This window comes from Pteropus medius, unplaced genomic scaffold (genome assembly GCF_902729225.1).
Source record: "Pteropus medius unplaced genomic scaffold, Ma_sr-lr_union100, whole genome shotgun sequence".
NCBI lineage: Eukaryota > Metazoa > Chordata > Mammalia > Chiroptera > Pteropodidae > Pteropus > Pteropus medius.
In genome coordinates this window covers 37,564,512-37,583,133 of record NW_024344378.1, presented here as the reverse complement: position 1 = coordinate 37,583,133, position 18,622 = coordinate 37,564,512, and positions in this window count along the sequence as shown.

Here is an 18,622-nt window from a genome sequence, read left to right as displayed (position 1 = left end):
AAGTTGCTAAAAGAGTAGATCTTTAAAGTCCTTATCCCAAATTATGGTTCATATATACAATGGAATATTACTTGGCCATAAAAAAAATGAAATCTTACCATTTGCAACGACATGGATGGGCCTAGAGGTTATTACGCTGAGTGAAATAAGTCAGACAGAGAAAGATAAATACAATATGATTTGATTTATTTGCGAAATCTAAGGAACAAAAAGAGCAAACTAATCAAAAAAAGATTCGCATATATAGAGGACAATCTGGTGACGGCCAGAGAGGTAGGGAATGTGGGGGGTTGGGAAAAAATGGTGAAGGGTTACAGAAATACAAATTTGTAGTTGGCAGATGGTCACGGGGATGGGGAGCACAGCACAGGGAATGCAGTCAGCAGCAATGTAATAATAGCTAGGTGTAGAGCCAGACGGAAGATAGAGTAATTAGGGGGATCATTTCATAAACTATATAAATGTCTGACCAATTTACTGTATACTTAAAACTAATAATAAAATTAAAGTTTAGAAAAACTAACTCTAGCAAAAAAAAAAGAATAAAAATAAGAAAAAAATTGTAACTATGTAGGGTGAAAGATGACAACTAGACTTATTGTTATAATCACTTCACAATATATACAAATATCAAAACATTATATTGTACACCTGAAACTAACATGATGTCATATGTCAATTATACCTCATTAAAAACATTTGTTATTTAGATATGATAGATAATACCATATTACATACTTGAAAGTTGCTACGAGAGTTGACTTTAAATGTCCTCACCACAAAAAAAGAAATGGTAATTATGTGACCTGACAGAAGTGTTAGCTAACCTTATGGTGGTAATCATTTTGTTTTATTACACACACACACACACACACACACACACACACACACACACACACACATACACACATACACACATATATATGTATGTATATATTCAATAAGTTGTACACCTTGAATTTATATAAAGTTATATATCAATTATATCTCAATAAAGCTGGAAAATTTTTTAATTTTTTAAAGAAAAGAGAAAAAAGATGTTCAGATATGACAAAGTTTGGAAAAAAAAATTTCATTCATAAAATAAAAGAATGAACTAATAGATCTCTAAATCCTTTCCAGTTTAAATAATCTATGATCTATAACCCATGACCCCAAATTCTTTAAAGATGAAAATCCATACTTTTGAGCCAAGGTCAAAGTTATATGGTTTATACATTTATCTGGGAAAATAGCCAAACAATAATATTTAGAAAAACATTTTATTTACACCAAAATTTTGAAAGTTGGCTATTTAGCCAAATACACTGTGCTTCCTCCAGTCAAACCACAACTCACCTCCCCACCCTCTTTAATGTACAGATTTCTTTGTCACCACATGCACTTTTCAGGGTTCCCACAGAGGGAGCCGTAAACAGATGACAAGAAATGCTCTTGCTAATATTGGCATCTCCCACAGACTGTCCCAATGTTCTACAAAGAGAATGTAAGGATTAAGAAGCCACTTAAGCATAATTCTCATTAGCCAACTTATCCTTGCATTTGCTAATGACTAGAAATAAAACCTTAATATGAGTGAAGTGTTCTATGCAACTGGGAATAAATGTGTATTTTCTAAGAAATCATGTTTTTTCTCTTCAGACTCCATATAATCCTAGGGATCATGCTGGTTATACATTTTTTTTTCTGTTGTTATCCAAACTAAACAATGAATATAAAAACAAGAGACTAAGAAATTCTTTTTTCTTTTCATTTCTTTTCTAGTTTCTAGCAGCACTTCCGCTCCATTCGTTGCCCTCAGCTGTACCTTTCCTGTGGCACCCATGGCCTGATTCTAGCTGCCACACTCCCTCTAACTCATCTACCATTTGAGTATCAACTGTTTCTATTTGATAAAATATTGTATGTCTTTGTCTTCAGATAACTTCTCCTTCCAGGATGATTTCCAACCCTATTGTTCCTTATGCCAAAGCACTGGGGAAGTACCAACAGCAAATTTTGGGAATACAGATGCTGGCCAAGGACAACCTGCTCAGATATTTCAAGAAATCAGCACAAAAACTGAGAGTCAATTCTGTGCTTCTCCTTGTGTTTCATTCAGGATCCTCTCCTAGAACTTAGGAAATCCAGAAGTAGGGCAATCAAAAAGTACGTAAATGACTGCACGTTACTTGGGCTTGAGGAGCTATGCATCTGAAGGTGTATTTCCAAGATGCTGCATTCACATTAAAGCTGTAAATTTTAAAATCTGGCTAACTTGGGATTCTTAATGTCTTAGGAAGGCATCTTCTTCTACAGTGGGTGTTTGTAGTTGATTAAGGAACAGCTCAACAGCCTGAAACTGTTCATGCACACAGCAGAAGGAACAATTATTACACTGGAAGAACCTAATCCTTCTAGATCAATATATCTCTGTACAAAAAGCTTACATCAAGACATAGTTAAAGTCCATGACAGGGACTGCAAATTCACCTGCCTACAGGAGTCCTTGCATTTGCTAATGACTAAAAATAAAACCTATGCAATGGCCACATGTCTCAGTCAGGTGAGGGGAACTATAGAGAACTAGAGTGAGTAGACCCTGTGTGAGGGGCAGCTGCTACTTAGCTCCAGTCAATTGCCGTCATGCAACAGTTTATGCCTAATGTCATCCTATGTTTCCCTCTTGAACTCTCCTAGCTTTTAAAATCTGAAAAGTAAAAAGAAAATCCATAAATTTAAACCAACCTAATCTATCACATTATAGGAGGTCATGCAAATTTTTATCTTTCCCAGACAAATGGCTCCTCAAGAGGAGAGTAGTATCAAGAAGATTTAGAGTAGATAACCCAATGGGAGACAGTTCTGAATTTCAAATACTTCAAGTGGGACCTCTGGCTCTTCGCATGCACTTAGTTCTCATCAACATCAGCAGGAATTAAGAAATTATCGGATCAATTATATAAAGATTTTCAAATGGAAGTCTTTTTCTATCTCCCATATAGAACACATTTATTTCATAACCCTTTGAAATATGGATTTCTTAAACAACGAGTATCAACTATTTCTATTGGATAAAATATTGTACAGTTGGAGGCCAAAAGAGACTTATATGAATTGACAAAAATCAGTTTTCTATGGCATGCATTAAAACTTTCAAAATCAAATTAGGTAAAAGTGTCAGGAGGTATTCTTAAAAGCTTGGCTGCTCAGGAAGGATTTAGGAATATGAGTGTGCAGCCGAGCATTAGGATATTATTGGCAGCAAGTGTTTGGCAGACACTGTTTCCATGGGATATGATTGTCCAGTCCCTTCATTTATCTTCAACTTTAAAATTAAACTAACACTTTTTATTGGAGCACATGGATTAGAGGAGATCATGAAAAGAGAAATGGGTTGGCAAAAGATAAAATTCAAACACCAAGCAACATCCTAAATTGAATTGCCTTGAAATAACCTAACGACAAGGTTATAAAAGTTTAAAACATTTTAAAGGTCAAAAGCTCAGAATCCCACAGAACTTCTAATTAGTAAAATTCAGTTTATAGAAGAAACATCTCTCAAGATTAAATCCAGCTGATGTTTCTGGCCATTTCTACTTAATCAGTCCACCTGACTGAGCCACAGACTCCCTTCCTCTGTAAGACATCTGACTGACATTACATTGGACGATTACCATGAATAGGTTATTTTCTAGAATGACAACACACAAGTTTTATGTTTACTTTGAGTTCTCTATGTTTTTCTCAAGTCAGTTTATGCTAGTTTTCTTACTATTGCAATTATATCATTTAATTTAATATTACATAAACTGATAAAATATGAGTGTGGAAAGTTTTTGATTTCTATGAAAACCTAGTTAAAGACTTTAGAAACAGTTTATAAAAGAAAGTCTGGAAAGAAAATTATTGTGGGTAAAATACTTATGAAAAAGTGGAAAATATTGGTAAAACCTAGATAGATTCTGCTTTCAGACCACTTTACAACTCTTCCAGCTCAGCTTTTAGCAAATTAAAATTAGTAGAAATAGTAGACAATGCATAGTGGGTGTGGTTTATGCAGGCAAGATGACTGAGTGCTCTAATAAATGCAGGTACACTAAAAAAAAAAAGGCCTTAACATCTCATCAAAACTTTGGTGAACAACACGAATATTTAAAATATGTATATATTGTTTTCACAGATCCCTTTTCAATTTCCTGGCAAATTTATTGGCCAATGCCAGTCACATCATATCACAGGGCTTCTACTACAGTCATTTCAAACAAACCCTATGTTCAAGGTAGATCTGCCACCGAAATTTTTGATGTTTGTAGTCTCTGGGTTTCAAACCCTTGTCAAGATAGAAATTATCTCTTTAGCCTAGAATCTTAGCATGGCAATCAATTACAAAGTTTATATTTTAGTGGAACAAAATCGAGGTAATAACTGTGGAAAATTCTCTACTATGAAATTTGCTTTTTTCTCCTTGATCTCATGAAAATTATATTTTTGTTTCATAATTAAGATAAACTTATCAAATTACTTTATATTTAAAATGAATTATGCTGGATTTATATAAAAAATAAAATGAATTATGCTATATAAATCTCTGAAATATTCATAATTAAGTCAAAATTTTGAGAACTGATAATCATTAGTAATTTTATATGCCAGATACCTAACAGACATAGATACACTGTCTATGCTTATAATTAGTTTTCACAGCACTCATTTTATACATGAGAAAATTAAGTGCGAGAGATAAACAAGTGGCCCACAGTCGCTGTCTATGATGCGAGGGGCAGATCCAGAATTACATCTCTGGTCTCTTGAGCTCCAAAGCTGGCACTCGTCATTACGATGCTATCAGGAGTCCCAAGAATATGTCACTTTAATGCTACTCAACTCTCAGATTCTTTAGACTCTCCAGATTTTATTTTTTATTGCTCTATAAAAATTTTTAAATCATTGGTTATAATATGCAATTATATAATTTTAAAATACTAGATATTCCTTAACAAAATTTCTTCAGGACAGAAAGGCATACATAGGTATTACTAATAAGAAAGTACTTCCAAGGCAGACTATGAAAGAAATAATTTTAAGATTTTTAACTCATTAACTCGAATGTGGGCTTGTACTCAGCACTGAAAATACAGAAGTAACGTTGTTATTGTCCTCAAGGAGCCCATGGTCTGGGTGAGGAAGAGGTAATTAAGAAATTGTAGCATGATATGATAACAGTTCCAATAGACATCCATACTAAATACTGTGGAAACAAAGAGGTGATAAAATTCTCAACAAATTGCATATAGAAGGAACATACCTCAACACAATAAAGGCCACATATAACAAGCCTGCAGCTAACGTCATACTCAATAGTGAAAGGTTAACATTTTTTCCTCCAGATCAGGAACAAACAAAGGTATCTACTCTCACCACTCTTATTTAACAGAGTACTGGAAGTCCTGGCAAGAACAATCAGGCAAGATAAAGAAATCAGAGGCATCCAAATCAGCATGGAAGAAGTAAAATAATCTTTATTTGCAGATGATAGGATCCTATATATGGAAAATACTAAGAATCCACCAAAAACCTATTAGAACTAATCGACAAATTTAGTGAAGTTGCAGGATATAAAATCAACATGCGGAAATCACTTGTGTTTCTGTATTACTAACAATTAAATACCTTAAAAAAAAAAGAAAATAAAGAAAATCCCATTGACAATAACATCAAAAACAATAAAATATTTAGGAATAAATTTAACTAAGGAGGTGAAAGATCTGTATATTGAAATCTTCTAGCTTTGATGAAAGAAATTGAAGATACAATTAGAAAGATAATCTGTGTTCATAGATCAAAAGAATTAATATTGTTAAAATGCCCATACTATCCAAAATCTCTATAGATTCAATGCAATCCTTATCAAGATTTTAATGGCATTCTTCTCAGAAGTAGAAAAAAATCCTAAAATTTATATGGAATCACAAAAGACCCCTAATAGCCAAAGCAATTCTGAGAAAGAACAAAGTCAAAGGCATTACACTTCCTGATTTTAAACGATAATACAAAACTATAATAATCCAAACAGTTTGATACTGGCATAAAAATAGACACAGAGACCAATGAAAGAGCATTGAGAGCCCAGAAGTAACCCCTCACATATATGGTCAACTAATATTTGACAAGGGAGGCAAAATAACAGGAAACTATAGTCTCTTCAACAAAAGGTGGCGGGAGAAATGGATGACCACATGTAGAAAAATGAAATTGAACCCACATCCTATACTACTCCCAAAAATGAACTCAAAATGGATTAAAGACTTAAACATAAAACCTGTGATTATAAAACTAGAAGAAAACATTCAAGGGAAAATCTTGACACTGGTGTTAGCAATGACTTTTTTAACATGACATCAAAAACATAAGCATCAAAGGCAAAACTATGTAGGTTGTAATTAAACTAAAAAGCTTCTGCACAACAAAAGAAACAATCGACAAAATGAAAATGCAACCTATGGAATGGGAAAAACATTTTCAAAACATACATCTGATAAGGGGTCAACATCACATAATTCAATAACAAAAAATAAACAATCTAATTTAAAAATGGGCAGAGGAACTGAATAGACATTTTTTCCAAAGAAGACATACAGTGGCCAACAGGAACATGAAAAGATGCTCAATAGCACTAATCCTCGGGGAATTATAAATCAACACTGAAATGAGATATCACCTCACACCTGTTAGGATAGCTGTCATCAAAAAAAAAAAAAGAGATAACAAGTGTTAGTGAGGATATGGACACTTTGGTGGAAATGTAAATTGGTACAACCACTATGAAAAACTGCATGGAGATTTCTCAAAATAATTAAAAATAGAACTACCATATCATCTAGGAATTCTACTTCTGGTTATATAGCCAAAGGAAATGGAAACAGGATACTGAAGAGATATCTGCACTCCGTGTTTATTGCAGCATTATTCACAATCGCCGAGATATAGAAGCAACCTAAGTGTCTGTCAATGAACAAATGAATAAAGAAGTTGTTTTATATCACATACACATAGAAATATTATTCAACCATTAGAAGAAAGGACATCCTGCCATTTGCCACAACATAGATGGAATAGATGACTCCTGAGGGCATTATGCTAAGTAAATAAGTCAGAGAGAGAAAGACAAATACTATATGCTATTACTTATATTTGGAATCTAAAAAATTCTAACTCGTAGAACAGAGAGTAGAATGGTGGTTACCAGGGGCTGAGAGGTAGGGGAAATGGAGAGATATTGGTCTAAGAATACAAACTTTCAGTTATAAGATAAATTCCAGGGATCTAATGTACAGCACTGTGATTATAGATAACAATACTGTACTGTATACTTGAAAATTCCAAAGAGAGTAGACTTTAAAAGTTCTCACCACACAAATGGTAATTATCTGACCTGAAGGAGGTGTTAACATTAAGGTGACAATCATGTTGAAATACATGTCTATCAAATCAACATGCTGAAAACCTTAAACTTACATAATGTTCTAATGAGATACAGTGTTTACTGCGATATTAATCTTACTCAGTAAAGCTGAAAAGAAAAACAAAGAAGTGATGAATCTGCAAGGGAGTCCCCAATAGAAAGGAGTCTTTTGTCATTGACATTCTTTATCATTGCTGGCACATGGTACACAACAAATGACTTTTAGTGAGTTTTGTTTTGTGTTAAACTCTCTATAGACAATGTGTTGGCATCTGCCTGCACTCAGGTGGACTGTTCCTACCACTACTTCCCCACTCTGGTGTGTCACAGTGAAGTTATGCGAGGTCTTGCCAAACAGAGAAGACAAGGAAAGCCATTTCAGACAGAGACAGTAGTCCTCTTATATTTGAACAAGCAAGGTGGTATTTAAAACAAATAGGGCAAGAAGTTTGGTGTAGCTAAGTACAGGATACAAGGAACCAAGCTGCTATAAAGTCAAGCCAAAATCAACCTAATGTCAAGCCAAAATCTGAGCCGGCTGGCTCAGGAATATAGGCTTTATCTTAAAGACAGTGGGGAGACTGGATGATCTAATGCACTCTAGAGTTTTAAATTCAAATATTGGCTCTGCCACTTACCTACCACATGATCTCAACTCACAAATCTATCAGTGATAATCTATCAAAGTGTAGATTAAAGGTGATGATGGATGCTAAATGCCTCATATGGTATAAACGCACAGTACATAAGGACTCATTGAAGGAGTTTAAACAGAAAATGATATGATTAGATTTGTGCTTTGGAAATATTTCTCTGGAAATAGTGTGGAGAGAAGGAGATAGATAATTTTTTTGAAAATACACGTAAAGGAAGGGGAAGATATGAATTATAGCAGAAAATATGTTATAGAGATATTTGGAGGAAGAAAGGTGGACTAAATATGAAGGATTGGGGAATGTGGATACACTCAGCAGTTTATTAGCCCAGCAACAATCAAAATGACAATTCACACAGCATGTATGATTTCTTTCACTCTGAACACTAATTTTTACCTCTTAAAAATAATAATTTTGATTTAAAAAATCTCAGGATGAGGAATCACGCATACCAAGTTCGGTTCTGACTCAGCTCTAGCTGGTTCTACGACTTGTGTCTCAATTTCCTCATTAATAAATATGTAGAAAATACTCATTCCACATACTCATAGGATTTTGAAAAGAATAAAGCATATCATTACCAATAATAATGCAAGTTTCATAATAGGTATGAAATTAATAGGAATGTAGTTATTCGTGGTGATATACAATGTCCATAGTGATACACAAAAGGGTAATGAGAACTCTCTACACCATTTTTATAACTTTCTGTAAGTCTGAAATTATTTTAAAATAAAAAGTTAAAACAGTTATCAGGGTGTGAATGCACCTGCAATCCATGTGTGCATCTAAACAGGTGTTGTCAGCCACGCAGTGTGCAGAGAAATGGGACTATGCAAGCCGAGTTTAAATGAAGTTCCCCTGGTAGACTGAACGACTGCCCAGTGACACACTGACCCCTGGAAGCTCCCTTTTGGCAGCATTCTGAAGTCTGTTTCTGCCAAACATTTCTTTCTTTTCATGTAAGAATGACAGTAAACAGCCAAATCAAACAAGAACTATTTGGCTTGTTTTAAAGAGGCTTTGGAAAACTGCTTTGAGTTGCCATTTGTTATTGCCACCAAATCCTGGAGATAAAGGGAGTGAAAACAGCAGTGTCAGTCCTCAGCCCATCTTCAGACACTTTTCTTATTTGTTCTTTCACACAAGATCAGAAGGTCCATGTGGAATTCTTCTTGGAGCCCAAATATCTAGCACAAGGATAGATGAAGTATTTTTTAATTGAAAGTTATATGTCTGACACTGTTTAGCAGCTTCCATTTCTCTTTGAACAAAAGAGTTTTTAAAAAGGAAATAAGATTTATGTGTTTGTTCTACATTCTGAGGCCATTGGTAGGAGCACAGAAAAAATAAAAAATAGCCACTGCATTGCTTCATTTTCTTCTAACCAAAAAACCACATTACTGATGAGGAAACAGAAGTTTAGGAAAATGAAGTATCTTGCTAAGAGTCTCTCCTCTTAGACACAGTATAGTCTAACTTCAGAACACTCATTCCTATATAACACGATATAGAGCAAACAGTTGTGGGGTTGATCTTGGTAGAACTTAAAAGAAGAAATAAATATGCACAAACAGTCATCATCAAAACAGGCTTTCATTGCCATGATACTACTCTGGGGTGGGGGGGGCGGGGGCCTGACCTAAAATCACCTACCCCATCCAACCACAGGAAAAATATTTTAAACTTCTAACACTGAGGCAGAGTCCCTCAGAATCCATAATCACCGGATTACAATTCTCCTCACATACATACATGCAAAGGAAGGTCTTTTGAATGGAGCAAATACTCCATTAAATACTCAATTAAAGCCATTGCCAGAATGTACAAGAATGTTATTTAGGTCACATACATGATGTCAGAACTATGGGTTGAATCTCACCAATGCAGTGAAGCTGGAGAAAATAAGATTGAAACCAGTTGTTTGGTTTCGTGTAGCAAAACAACTGCCTGATTAACTAAATTTTTCTCTTTCTAACTGGTTGTCATGGTATTGTACAGATGGATTCTTAGACTGCGCCTGCAGACAATAACAAATTTGTGACATTCAGCCTTGACCCTTATATTGCAATTATATTAGAGCTGTCATTCTGAGATGATATGGAATCACAACACAGTCTCCTAAAAATCTCAGAAATTTAGGGATGGGAAAGCCAAGGAGTCAGTGGAAAATCACATTTTAAATTAGTTTAAAATATGGCTTTACTATTTTCAAATATGGTACACATTTAAAACTCATATATATGGGTACTAAAAATAAATTAAGAATATGAAAAAAATCACAAAAGACTTGTGTTACATAATAATATATCAACAATACACAGTTATTTCAGTGCACAAACTTTAATTTCTTTACTGTGGTAATAGAGGCAGTTTTATTCAATGAGAATTGCAATAATAATGATGGTCATTAAAGTTTGTTGGACATTTAGAACATACCAGAAGTTTTACATGTATTTCCTCATGAAACTACCCTACGACCATTAAGATAGTCCAAGATAATCCCAATTTTACAAATGAAGACACTGAGCTTAGAGAGAATAAGTCTCCTACTGAAGATCACACAGCTAGCAAGGGGTGAGAGCCCCTGTCCAAGAAACCCCATGGCCTGAAGCCTTAACTCCATTCTGAATAGCCTCTGAATAAACACACTCTTAAATTGCCAGGTATCGAAAGCTGATTCTTCTTCAGTTACACTTCTCGTCCATCTTCAGCCTCTATTTCTAATCTCACTGAGACCAGAGGGCTCCTTTCAAATAAAGAATCAATGAATGATGAGGAGTTAATAATTTTCTAATGTAAAAGCAAAGCTTTGCACCTAAAGCAACTAACCGAAATGCGCAGCTCAAAGACATTTTTAGTTGCACAATAACATCCACAATTTTAATCTACTTCTACCATTTTTAAGAGATACATTTTTTTCTGCTTTGCTGGAGCTATTTAAATAAAGGCTTTAAAACAAAGAATAATGATTTTTCTCTAAGCCAAGGAAATTCACATTCCTAACATCTACATTCAGTCTGATGCTTTTTGTAACATGTTTTGGTCAGTGCCTTGGAGATGTTCACAGCGGCTGTGGAAGTCTTTCTTCAGTCTCACTCCCCAGACACTGCACAGGGAAGATAGCAGTCATGCCATGTGCTCTAGAGATACAAATAGATACCAAAAGAGAATTAAATTCGCAAATACAATGCAACACAGGAACTTGATATTATTTGCCCCAGAGGTTCAAAAGTGGAAGATTGACAAAGTGTGTACCGTATCTCAGTTGGCAGAACTGACAACTCATTATCTTATAACACAATCCCTAATGTTCATGACTTAAAAATAAAAGGGACAATAATTTTTCATCTATAATGGGTCTGATAGATCACAGCTCTGATTTTCCCTCCTCAACTGAATTATTAAGTAGAAAGTCAATATGAATATGCAACAGAGTTGTGCCCTGCTTTCTTTTTCTGGCAAACCGGTCTTGCTCCTAATTCCCAGCAGTATCAATTAACAATGCATAATTTTAATAGAATGCTTGAAAATATAGCACTGACACTGTAAAAATTAATTGTCTTGAGCTGATTTCCTGTAGACACCATTAATCAATATTATACCTTCTCATAAGCAGCTGTTCGACTTCTTCCCTGTGATTCAAGAGAGAAAGGAATGTGAATGAGGCGGCCACGTGCTCTGCAGGTGTGTGAGTGACATTTGAATTTTTAACATCTTGGAATATAAAAATCCAGAAAATAAAGTGAATAGTTTTGCTTTTTAAGCTAAAGCTGAAGTTCTTAAGAAGTTTTCAGAGTGATTTAGAATTAACGATTTAAGTAAACAAGGTATAAATGAAGACTTCTCATAACAAAGGTAGCTAAAATTTGATCACTTCTTTGGTGCCAAATTCTGGCAATTACACTCATTTATATCAAGAAGTAATGTATATAATCATTTGATATGTTCGGAAATAAAATAATGCAGTATATATCACAGAGAATGTTTTTTAAATCTCTAGATCAGCATATTTGAAAAAGAGCATTCACTTTAGAATAAGAGAACATGAGTTCCAAGTCTGGCTCTGCCACTTTCTTACAAGAAGTCTTACCTGGAATAAGACGAAGTAGAAACTAACGCTTCCCTTCTAGGGGCCAAAGTTTCTTCATCTATGATGCATATGTGATCGCTAACATTATAGTTCTATAGTTCTTTAATTTAAAAACAGAGCTTGGAGCTTTTCATCACACAAAGATGAAAAACCACACATGTTCCCAGCAAATGTTGAATACTTGAGTGTGCTCGTTCTATAGGCCTGTACTGTCCAATACTGCAGCCAGGAGGCACATGTGACTATTGAGGGCATAAAATGTGCTGTAAGTGTCCAATACATAGCAGATTATAAAGACTTAATATGAAAAAAAGAATGCAAAACATCTCAATTTTATACTGCTTACATGGGGATATGATAATATTTGGGATATATTGCATTAAATAAAATGCATTGTCAAAATTAATTTTTCTCAGCTCTTTTTACTATTTAATGTGACTAAAAGAAAACTTTAGGTTGCATATGTGGCTTGCAGTCTATTGCTATTGGACAGCACTGGTCTAGGTCCTAGATGCTTAGCAGTAAGCAAAACAGACAAGTCTCCACTCTTAAGAACTTGTACTCTAATGGAGGGAAGAAAAAATAAACAAGCAAGTAAATAATTAATTTTATGTAACAGTATTATATAATAAAATAGGAAGTTGTGCCCGAATATTTTTTTTTAGATAGGGTGGTCAGGAAAAGTCTTTAAGCCAAGGTGACATTTAAGCTGAGATCTGAATGATTAGATATGGCAGCTTGACAAAGACCTGAGAGAATGGCCCAGGAGGAAGAAAAAGCGAGCCTAAAAACTCTGATGTAGTAGTGGACTTGTTTTTATTACACACTGAAATACTTATATTTATAACACAACATTTACCAGAAGTATTATTTAGTTTCCATAATTAATTTATTGGGCACCAAGTATTGTTTTAAGAACCCTCACATACATTACTCCATTAATCTCAATGACTTTCTCTCTATATATAAATTTGTGACGTAACGTCCATGACACAAATGAAGTAACTAAAACTCAAAGGGTTTGAGGGATCTGCCTGAGGATGTGCAATGTGTAAGAGAGAGTGAGGATTGAAGTTCCCATCTTCAGACCTCATATCCAGAGCTCGTTCTCTGTGGCATTCTCTGTCATTTTCACCCAAAGTACACAATATAAGCAAAAAAGATTTCCCAGCAGAGTTGTCATATCTTTGCCACTCCTTTGTAGGCTGCTCTTTACTGCTTGTTAGCTCACAGAAAGAGGAGTGAGTTCAGAGAAACGCAATCACCACCATCAAGTATTTGACAAACCAGGGGCACGAGTTAGCCCTTAGGTAGCACAGTTACTAGACCACCTAGTTAATCTGTAGAAAAGAAAGAAGAAACTTTTCATCCCTTTCCCCTTGGTCTCTTCCTCTTAATTATTGAAATTTCATCTTATTCATGACATTTGTTAGATGTTTAGCAAGCATTTTTGTTTGACATTCAAATGACCTTAGAGAAAAAGCTGAACACTGCAGATCTGGGAAGCAAAGAGATCTGAGTTTGAATCATCTAGCCTTCATCACTTAGAGGCTATATAATCTTGAACTGTATAACCTCAACACTCTCTAAGTCTCAGTTTTTTCATATATAAAAAAGGCAGAAAAGTACCTGCTCTTAGTGTTTTTACGAGAGTTAGAGAGTCTAGAGCAAGTACTTATCCCAGAAGCTTGTGACAGCCCCTCAACTGATGAATGCTATACACTTCTAGGTGTGACCACACTTTAGAAGAAGCTACATTGCACATTTGTTCTGCAAAATCTGAGGCTTGGGAAGTTTGAGACTTCTAAGATCCTTGGGCATCCATGGGTTAAATGAAAATGATAACTTATCCTTTATTCTCTGATATAACTAATATGTTTCTATAAATTAGAATCTCTTGGCCCTGGGTCCCAAACAAATCTATTTTCCACCAACTATCACTGGGGCAATGGAAAAATTTAGTCACTGAATCCTTTTCGTTTGACTAAAAAATAACTCCTTTTACTTCTAAGAGACAAAGAAAATAAGAACAAAGCTGGAGGTATTACACTTCCTGATTTCAAATTATACTACAAAGTGACCATAATCAAAACAGCATGGCATTGGAAGAAAAACAGATTCACAGATAATGGAACAAAATTGAGAACCCAGAAATAAACCCATATATATGTATGGGCAACTAATTTTTGACAAAAGAGCCAAAAACATACAATGGAGAAAAGGAAGTCTTTTCAAAAAATAAAGTTGAGGGAAATTGGAGAGCCACATGTAAAATAATGAAACTATACTGCTGTTTGACACCACACATAAAAATTAACTAAAAATGGATCAAAGATCTAAGTATAAGACCTGAAACAATAAAATACATAGAAGAAAACATAGGTACTAAACTTACGGATCTTGGTCTCAAAGGATTTTATGAATTTGACCTCAAAGGCAAGGAAGTAAAAGCAAAAATAAATGAATGAGACTATATCAAACTAAAAAGAGTCTGCACAGCAGAAGAAATTATCAACAAAACAAAAAGACAACCAAATGAGAGAAGATACTTGCAGACAATATCTCCAATTAGGAGCTAACATCAAAAATATATAAAGAACTCACATAACTCAACAACAAAAACATAATCCAATTAAAATATGAGCAGAGGACCTGAACGGATATTTTCCCAGGAAGATATACAAATTGGCCAACAGATATATGAAAAGATGCTCAGTTTCACTAGCTATAAGGGAAACGCAAATCAAAACCACAATGAGATAATACCTCGCACCTGTTAGAATGGCTATTATCAACAAGACAAGAAATAACAAGTGTTGGAGAGAAAAAGGAGCCCTCATACATTGCTGTGGGAATGTAAATTGGTACAGCCACTATAGAAAACAGTATGGAAGCTCCTCAAAAAATTAAGAATAGAATTATATGAACCAGCAATTCCTCTTACAGGTATCAACCTGAAAATTTAATAACATTTATTCATAAAGATATATGTACATTTGTGTTCACTACAGCATCATTCATGGTAGCCAAGATATGAAAACAAACTAAATGTCTTTCAGTGGATGATTGGATAAAGAAGATGTGGTACATACATATACTGGAATACTACTCAGCCATAAGAAAAGATAAAGTACTGCCATTTGCAACAGCATAGATGAACCTTGACAGTATTATACTAAGTGAAATATGTCACAAAAAAAACAAGAACCATATGATTTCACTCATATATGGGATATAAACCAGAAAGCAGCAAATGAACAAACAAAATAACTCATAGACACAAATAACAGTATGATGGCTACCCGAGAGGAAAAGGGGTAAAAAGAGGCTGAAGAGGGAAAAGGCAGTCAAATATATGGTGACTTTAAGTGGTGAGAACATAATGCAATACATGAATGATGTATTATAGAATTGTACACTTGAAACTTATATAATCTTATTAACCAATGTCATCCCAATACACTTAATTTTTTAAATTAAAAAAAGAACAACTCTTTTCATGAATTAAAAAATCTCCAAGTACAATTATGAACTGGAGCAACTTCTGAAAGTAGAACCACTGGTTTAGTTGAGATTCCAAAGGGAATGTCTTAATACCTTCAAATAGCAGCACCTTCAGCTTTTGGACTGCAGCTCTTTTTCCAAAAAACAGAGCACACAGCTTGAATGTCTCTAGTGATGTCCCCTTCAAGGCTATGACGCAAACTGCTAAGCCTGGCTCCTAGGAAATGGCTCGTGGCTTAGCAAGAATCTCAGCCTGAGCAATTAGAGAAGAAGTTTATGAACCATGAAATTTTGAGAGTGAGGGCTTGGAAATATAACATCAAACATGTTTATACCTATATATTGATAAAACACAAACAAATAGCATTCTCCAGTTAGTACTGATTCTGTTTCTGAGAATTTGGACTGGCTATAATAATAATCAACAAAATCCAAATGAATTCAGAGTAAGAGATAGGATGTATCCTCTCTTGTCTAATTGTGTGAGTTGTTCCAATGAGCAGATTTTTCTCCGTTGGCAAAGTATGTGAACTTGTTCAGGCCCCAAGATGTTCACCCCACCCAAAATGCCTGACACAATCTTCTGTCTCTCTACCAAATCACTTTTCTTTTTCTTTTCAATTCTAGATCACAATCTGTCAATCACCCAAAATTGGCTTTCTGTAACTATTCCAAACTTTTCTGCAAACACTGAATTGGGGTAAGGGTTTGGGAGAGAGTAAAAGGTATTTTATTTATTTTTAGTGCATTGGCAGGGTGGAGGGTGGTTGAGAAGTTCCTTAAAATGAACATGTAGAGCAATCGTGGGAGGTGCTGTGGAAAGGGGTCCCACCTTCCCACCACTGCCACGCCTTTGTCTTGTCATTATGGAGGGTTAAATTGGGTAGACTGTATGTAAGCTTCAAGGGAGCCTTGATGTCTCCTGCCCTGAGTTACTGTCCCGCTTCATTTTACAGATGCCTCAGAATGGAGGTGAAAGGGCAGTTATTCCATTTCCCTTTTCTGGAGCTCTGCAAACTCTCCTTCAGAAAATCCTTAAGCATTATCTTAGCTCCTATGCACAGATGTAGAAACCCATACTTTCAAAGTACACCAAAGATCTAGTACTACATCCTATTATAGACCAATATTTCCTTAGTATAAATTTTTCTTTTTTGACAGAGATTACTGGGAATACGTTGGAAGAACCACTTGTTCCTCAGTAGAGATCTGTTAAGTTCTAGGAAGCAACCCCAGTTCACTAGAATTTAGACCTTATATTATAGGTGGAATATCTAGCCTGAATTTGGAGTTTCAACTTGTAATATCAAAGGATATGGACCTTCCATTTCTCTCTGAAGGCAGTAGCTCTTCTGGTTTTTATGTCCACCTTCTTTGTTTTCCTTTCCTTCCAATACCTCAACATGACTGACTCTAAGCTGAGAGGCATGACTGAGAAGTCATTTAGCTAAAACCTCCTATCCCCCAAATGGTAGAGATCTGGGACACACTGGAGGTGCTCGAGAGACCTGACTTAGACCATTAACCTTGCCAGTATGGCTGCCAGCCAGCTATGGGTTTTCCATCATCCTCTAACTTTATATCCAGGTAAAATACCTTCAAATGATTTTCAAAGAGATCCAAAAGGGGACAGAAGGCAGTGAAGAAGAAATACGATGTAATTTAGAACTAAAAAGATTCTTAGAAATCATCCAGTCCAATCTCATCATTTTACTGTGAAGAAAATGAAGCACAGATTGATAAACACTTGTCCGACAACACTATGTTTATAAGTCCAGAGCTTAGGAACATATCCCAAGTCTCATGACTTCTCAGCTAATGTTCTATTCCACTATTCGATTTATCAACCCCAGGAATAGCTCTGGCTCTTCTCCTAGGACTATTCTCCAGCTGTCTATGGTAACGAAAATCTGGAAGACTCAGCACTGTGCACTAAAAGAATCGCTGCCTTTAATGTCAGACCTGGGGTCAAGCCTAGTTGTGTGTAACTTCCCAGGAAGTTACCAGCAACCTCTCTGAGTTCCCGCTTTCTTACTGGTCAACTGGGGCTGACTTTGGTGCCTATCTGAACTGTCGTGAAAATCAAAGGATATGGAGAATGTGAACTTGCTGTGAGAAATGTTAGCTGTAATGATTCTCAAATTCCACTGGCCTAACAAGCAGAGCACTAGATGCCTGAAGGTAAGAGATACAACACTGCTAAAAGTCCCCACATCCTAAAAGATATAGAACAAGGGCAAAACCACTTGCCAGAAGCTCTGGGATTAGAGAAAGAGGAGAGGAAAGGAAGATGGGAAAAGATCCTATGATGTCATAGTGTTACTAGGGTGACCAACCATCCAGATTGTCCTTCTTTTAGCACTGAAAGTCTCAGTGAGGGAATCTCTCAGTCCCAGTCAAACCAGACAGTTACCATAAAAAATAAAGCTTTTTAAAAATCTAAAATGCTAATATCTAGGACAAAATATTCACTTATAGGAAATTCAGAATATTTCAGATCAGTAGCCAGCTGTGAACTTTATATTACCCTCTTCTTTGAGGTCAGGAATGTGAGGTAAACCTAGGTAAACACTTTAAAATACATTTTCCTGCCTCTGATGGCCATTGCTTTATTTCTCACGTCATATAACACTATACGAAGCAGCAAAATAGTAGCAAGATAAAATGGGTGAGTAAAGAGGCAGGATAAGAAGATTAGAAAACATCAAAGAATGCAATTTTATAGCCCTTCTGCTGAACCCAGCCAATAGTGCCTTGCATCCTAGCTGGCTACGTGCAAAGCCTACAAAGATTGTCAAAGCTCAGTACCCAATATGTTATTTAATCTTACATTTTGACCCCATTTCTCAGAAACTACTGAGAAATGCAGTCACTGATTCCTGACAACATGGACTATCTTTAACATCCATTGTTTTAAACGTGCAC